A 7,604-nucleotide genomic window follows, 5' to 3' on the forward strand; every position below is an offset into this window, starting at 1 on the left:
CAACTGTAATGCGGATATGTGACCGTTGGATGCAGGAGAGTACGACGGACCGACGTGGTCGATCGCATTCACCTCGGTGCACCACTGTACGTGCTGATAGGCAAATTGTGCTCATGGCAGTGACGGATCGCTCAGTGACATCCCGAACCATAGCACAGCACATTGCGTCTGTAACGCATCATCCAGTGTCTGCGCGTACCATTCGACGCCGTTTACAGCAGAGTGGTCTGTCCGCAAGACGTCCATTGCTTCGTCTACCATTGACGCAGAACCACAGACGTCTCCGTCGCCAATGGTGTGATGACAGACGGATGTGGACGGCAGAATGGTATGACGTTGTCTTTACTGACGAGGCACGCTTCCGTCTGCAGCACCACGATGGTCGGATTTGAGTGTGGAGACACCGTGGAGAGAGGATGCTGGACAGCTGAATTATGCACCGCCACACGGGTCTTGCACCGGGTATTATGGTATGGGGCGGTATTGGATATTACTCTCGCACGCCTCTAGTACGCATTGCCGGTACTTTAAACAGCCGGCGCTACATATTCGAGGTGCTGGAGCCAGTTGTCCTTCCTTACCTTCAGGGCTCCGCCACAGCCATATTTCAACAGGATAATGCGCGACCACACGTGGCACGCATTGTCCAAAGGTTCTTCGTCAATAACCAGATTGAATTATTTCCCTGGCCGGCTCGCTCTCCCGATCTTTCGCCGATAGAAAACATGTGGTCCATGGTTGCTCAACGAGTGACCCAGATTACATCCCCAGCTGCCACACCAGATGATCTTTGGCAACGTGTGGAAGCTGCTTGGGCTGCTGTACCCCAGGAACACATCCAACGTCTCTTTGACTCAATGCCGAGACGTGTGGCAGCGGTGATCTTCAACAATGGCGGCTACTCTGGCTACTGATTCTGGCAGGAACCACATGTCACAGACGTCTGTAAACGTAATCATTTGATACTTGGTCAACATGTTATCTACAAAATAAATTTTGTTGTGCTACCTCTTGTCTTTCTTGGTGTTGCATTTACGGTGGCCAGCAGTGTACTTAAACCTAACTAACCTAAGGACATCACACACATCCATGCCTGAGGCAGGGTTCGAACCTGCGACCATAGCAGCCCCGCGATTCCGGACTGAAGCGCCCAGAACCTCTCGGCCACAGCGGCCGGTGAGAACGTGGGACATCGCAGAAGAGGGCACATCATACGGAATTTGGAAGCACTGCCAGACAAGCAGGTTGGATGGATCTGACTGCATATATGGGTAGCCATGATTGAATTGGCAGTCATTAAGAAGAGTGTGTTGGCCGATCAGTCGCAGAACAGCATGCCCGATGCGGTTTGCTGTAGAACTGCGTGTCCTGCCTGATCCGGGAATGCAGAGACAGCACATCAGGGGGAACCAAGAAGCACCATCCAGCCAACAGGATAGATCTGTAGAAGCGCCTGAGTAGGTGTAGTATACTCGGCTGATATGAAGACTGCACTGGCCGAGCAGTGAAGTTACGGCATTCCGGCACTGTTCACTAGGGAGCTTTCTGCCGCTTCCTGTCAGAGACGGCATGGGGCAGCGCTATTGACCTGTGTGCGTGTGTTGCCACGCAGAGCTTCCCTTAACTCTTGGTGCAACTTTTTGTTTACTATCTCCTTGGTATGATCGGTAGTGTCCCAATAGGAGAGTGCATTAATTTATGAGTACACACTGTTCTAGTCAGCGTTAGAGCGACTGATGTTTATAGTGTGAGTTGTAAGGGCTTGTTACAAAATTACGGTCGTTTCTGAGTACGGTGTACTGTTTATACAGTACAGTTTTTGCTATAATAGTCGATGAACTATGTATGTTATTATACCTGCTGCCAACTCACATGAGCATGTATTATCGAAACAGACCCTTGGCACATTTTCTGCAAAAGTGCTTGAGTCTTCACTGGTTGCCTCTTGCAGGGATTGTGATAGAAACCTTATTTGTTCTGAGTGATTTGTTGTTATAAGTCTGTTCTGAGTGCAAGATCTAAATTATTTTAAGAACTTGTGAAATAATTTGTTCATTTTTTTGGTATTTTCAAACTCATTCGATACTGCATGTGTCTGACAATACTGCCGGTAAATTATTTTCTTCTTGACCAGGCTGGGTGTGCCATATTTAGATCAAGCTTTCATGTAAGAGTTCTCACAGCTATAACAGGTTTGTATGCAGTGGTCTGGCCTCCGTACAATACTTTTTTTATCTGTTATGCATTTTAAATTTTTTTTGGTGAGGAGCCCTCGGTAATTCAGTTATGTCAGTTGCTTTAATATTATGTGGATACCCTCGAGGTCTATTACACCTATCTGAATTTTTATCTTAAGTGTTACACATTGAAATTTTGGTCTTTTTCAGGGGCAATTAACCCGTTAATACTACTGAATGTTCGAATTTTAAAATCAAAGCCATTTTTAAATTCATTGTAAAATGGTTTTTCATATTTCATTAAATTGAACTTTTAAAGACTATGATCGCTGACAGCTCAACCCAGTCCTAATGCTGTAAGGAACAGCAGATTTTGGTGGCAGAGCATGGTTATGGGTGTTGGGAGCTGATAGTCATAAGTAGCATTAATTGAGACAGTACTTTATTATTTTTAGTATCGCAGTGTAAGTTCCTCACTGTGCCAAATACTACTCTGTTTATTGTTCTGTTTCATTATGGCCAATTAGAATGGTGCTATTACAGGCTGTAGGGAAGACCTTCATTAATGTATGTTCATGTTATCAGTTCTTTTGACGGTTTAAGGATGGGACCCACTTCGTGCGGGGTTGCGCCCCTAAAACGGTTCTTCCCCATCATCACTGTTAGGATACCGACGGATATCACTATCTGAATACAATCATTGTTATTTGTAGGTATTTGTAGGCCATATTGAAGGTGGAAGGGGGGGGGGGCGAGGAGGGGCTGACTCACCCTGCGTCGCGTGGATGCGTGTACACATCTAATCAGTCAATGTCCTCTAAGGAAAACTTTTCGAGTGTTTTTGACTATGTTGAAGAGGGGGAACTATTCAGGCTCGGCTGCGAGTACGCGTTTGGTTGATCAAGTCCCATCAAGGGAGATTTAAATATTTTAACCTGTGTTAAAGCGCCAACCGAATCACGCTAGTTCACGACTCTTAAGTATGCGTTTGAGTCGGTTACTCTGCATAACTGGGCTAATCCTACTTGAGGAGTACCTAATATTTGAAGGGAATATTTGGCGCCGTGGGACATGCTGAATTGGTGTTCACCTTGAAGTTGCTTGACCTGTGTAAATTCAAGCGACATAGAATCCGGCAATTTTTCGTAAGTATTGCTTAGCACTTTAAAGTGGGGAGGCGGACCACTTCTTTATAGACAACTATCCTGACGTTTGTAAAATGTTTAGTTTAGTGTGGTCTTGCGTAAGCTTGTTCCATTTCTGGGGTCACGTATTTACAGTACGGTTCATCACTCCAGTTATCTTGATGGCAGGACATCCAAAGAGTTACTGTAATTTTAGCGTCTTTCTTTCAGATTAAGCATTAGTTTTCTGGAGGTTTTCTGTATGTGTATGTCTAGTTTTACTTGTGTCTTTTGACATCGACTGAAATGCCTCAACATAACTGATAGTTGTGTAAGGTAGATTTGTATTGAAGAACAGATATATTTAAGGGTGTTGGTGATGACAAAGTGATAAAGATATAGGTTGTGAAATAATTGATGTACGTGCTTTTAATGGAGGTTTCTTGTCTGTGGTGGTCTACGATTTTGGTAAACTCATTTTTTATGCCTGTAGAGGTACAGGCCACTCAAGTGGAGATGTTTTTTGTAGTCGTGTGTCTCTTTTATGTAAGGTTAAGGTTGTAAAAGCTGTGTTCTTTATGGCAGCCTTCTGGTTCATTAATGGATATGTGCGAGCTTCCCAGCAGCATCATCTCTACCGCAAGGCTTCAGTTTTGTGGCGGCATGGATGTGCCGTCAGTACACGTTACCGTCTGCAATATAAGTTAAAAGCCCCCACCTCCCGAGACTAGAACCATGCCCGCGCAGCGCCGAATTGCGAGGGCGCTGACAGCGAGCGAGACACTGCACTAGCGCGCTCCGGAGTCAAGCAATGAGGCCGCGATGTGCTGCAAGCGGTAACGCCGGGTTTCTCAGAACATGTCACGTCTTAAGGAAGCAGGGTCACCTCTGGACGAGTGAGCTGGATGTAAATGAACGCATGCCTGGGCAGCCATGATTGAGTCGGCAGCAGTTAAGAGGAGACTGCTGGCCGATGTGTCGCACTCTTGCATGTCGCACTCTTGCACAATCGACGTGGTTTGCTATAGCGCTGAGTCCTACCTGATATGGGAAGGCACGAGAGAACGATGGGCACCGCAGAACACTGCACATTTATTTATTTATTCCACTAACAGTATAGAATAACGCACCACTTTGAAATCTAAGGAGAGTCGGATACTTCTAAATCTAACAGCAGAGACTTCTCATTGTTACAATCTTATTGGTACACAGTTGTTAATGATTTTTTAAAATAATTTAAAGGACGTAACATACAGGGTGTAAATTTTAAGTTGACAAACCAGAATAACTCGCAAAATAAGCTTCACACGAAAAAAATGTGTGGAATCCAAAGTTGATTATTTTCGAGGGATACATCTGCTGGTGCTAAAATTAGCCCGCCACCCAAGCCCCCTGGGGTGGGACAGGAGGCAACTTCAAAGTTTCAAATGGGAACCCCCATTTTTTATTGCAGAATCAGATTCTACATTAAAAACTGTGTACATTGTTGGCGAAGAGTTCTCGGGCTTCCAGCCGGGTGGCGGTGTCTTCAAACAGCGACGTTTCGACGAGTGACATACTCATCATCTTCGCCAGAAGATGATGAGTATGTCACTCGTCGAAACGTCGCTGTTTGAAGACACCGCCACCCGGCTGGAAGCCCGAGAACTCTTCGCCAGCTGTATACGCCGAGAAAGCATACATTCACATTTGTGTACATTGTGTCTTAAACATTTGGTTTGATTCTTGGTAGTTGGCGCTGTAATTCAAGAACATCCATGTTCTCATTTTTGCGTGGAAAATGGTTACGGATAAATAAAAAATACTTATTCACTCCGTAAATTTTGATTCTCTAAAACTAAAACTCTCTCCCCATAGGGTGGGGTTGGAGAGAGGAATTAGAATTTTACAAATGTTGACCCAAATATTAATATAACATTAATTTAATATTTGGGTCAACATTTGTAAAACTCTAATTCCTCTCTCTCAACTCTTCTACGCATTGTAAACTTCGAACCCCCTCACTTCCTATCACAGTGCCCACAGACTTATTACCCTGACAAAGGTACCCACAACAGTCCCTCCTGTTTGATGTTCTTAAACCACTTATAACTCGTCGTCACCCCTTGCTTCTAGCTTCCAGTAACTGTACAACGTATCACAGACAAAACTTATGAAACCACGGTTATCAGAAGTATTTAACATGTGTATCATAAAGCACGCTACAATCAATTAGTCACACTGTTGTCACAGCAGATTTATCAAAGGATGCCATAATTCTTTCCTAGCGCTCTTGTCGGCCTGTGAATGTGTTCCTTCACACAGACTGCTGTTGTGAGTAGTAGAAAACTTCCGGATCGTAGTTTTTCTCAAAGACAACGAACTTTAATAATTTCATGCTTCCTATAGACTCATTCCTCTAACTGTAATTTAAAAAAGGATATTTTACTGATGCTTCCATAAAATGTGCAACTAGCATCTTCCTGTTCGTATAAACCGTACTACCGATTGTCTCAAATTCTTGTTGGTTCAAATGGTTCAAATGGCTCTGAGCACTATGGGACTCAACTGCTGAGGTCATTAGTCCCCTAGAACTTAGAACTAGTTAAACCTAACTAACCTAAGGACATCACAAACATCCATGCCCGAGGCAGGATTCGAACCTGCGACCGTAGCGGTCTTGCGGTTCCAGACTGCAGCGCCTTTAACCGCACGGCCACTTCGGCCGGCCCAAATTCTTGTCCAGTGGTAAGCACATACACTACTGGCCATTAAAATTGCTACACCACGAAGATGACGTGCTACAGACGTGAAATTTAACAGACAGGAAGACGATGCTGCGATATGCAAATGAACAGCTTTTCAGAGCATTCAAACAAGGTTGGCGCCGGTGGTGTCACCTACAACGAGCTGACACGAGGAAAGTTTCCAAGTGATTTCTCATACACAAACAGCAGCTGACCGGCGTTCCCTGGTGAAACGCTGTTGTGACGCCTCTTGTAAGGAGGAGAAATGCGTACCCTCACGTTTCCGACTTTGATATAGGTCGGATTATAGCCAATGCGCGATTGCGGTTTATCGTATCGCGACATTGCTGCTCGCATTGGTCGAGATCCAATGACTGTTAGCAGAATAAGGAATCGGTGTGTTCAGGAGAGTAATACGGAACGCTGTGCTGGATCCCAACAGCCTCGTATCACTAGCAGTCGAGATGACAGGCATCTTATCCGCATGGCTATAACGGATCGTGCAGCCACGTCTCGATCACTGAATCAACAGATTGGGATGTTTGCAAGACAACAACCATCTGCACGAACAGCTCGACGACGTTTGCAGCAGCATGGACTATCAGCTCGGAGACCATGGCTGCGGTTAACCTTGACGCTGCATCACAGACAGCAGCGCCTGCGATGGTGTATTCAACGACGAACCTTGGTGCACGAATGGCAAAACGTCATTTTTTCGGATGAATCCAGGTTCTGTTTACAGCATCATGATGGTCGCATCCGTATTTGGCGTCATCGCGATGTTCGTACATTGGAAGCGTATTCGTCAACGCCATACTGGCGTATCACCCGGCGTGATGGTATGGGGTGCGATTGGTTACACGTCTCGGTCACCTCTTGTTCGCATTGACGGCACTTTGAACAGTGGACGTTACATTTCAGATGGGTTACGACCCGTGACTCTACCCTTCATTCGATCCCTGCGAAACCCTACATTTCAGTAGGATAATGCACGACTGCATGTTGCAGGTCCTGTACGGGCCTTTATGGATACAGAAAATGTTCGACTGCTGCCCTGGCCAGCATATTTTCCAGATCTCTCACCAATTGAAAACGTCTGGTCAATGGTGGCCGAGCAACTGGCTCGTCACAATATGCGTCACTACTCTTGATGAACTGTGGTATCGTGTTGAAGCTGCATGGGCAGCTGTACCTGTACACGCCATCCAAGCTCTGTTTGACTCAATGCCCAGGCGCATCAAGGCCGTTATTACGGCCAGAGGTGGTTGTTCTGGATTCTGTGCTGATTTCTCAGGATGTATGGATCCAAATTGCGTGAAAATGTAATCACATGTCAGTTCTAGTATAATATATTTGTCCAATGAATACCCGTTTATCATCTGTATTTCTTCTTGGTGTAGCAATTTTAATGGCCAGTAGTGTACATCTTCTCTGTCTACAATCCTTATAATTCGAATCCTGCATGCTGGTTTTCCAAAAAGAGTTCTGCTACCTAAATCCAGTGCATATTTGAAGCACAAGTAGAGTCCATTTACAGACCTTTCACTTAACCCTCTGCAAACATCGTATCCAATCAT

The sequence above is a fragment of the Schistocerca americana genome, chromosome 1 (assembly GCF_021461395.2).
Source record: "Schistocerca americana isolate TAMUIC-IGC-003095 chromosome 1, iqSchAmer2.1, whole genome shotgun sequence".
Classification (NCBI taxonomy): Eukaryota; Metazoa; Arthropoda; class Insecta; order Orthoptera; family Acrididae; genus Schistocerca; species Schistocerca americana.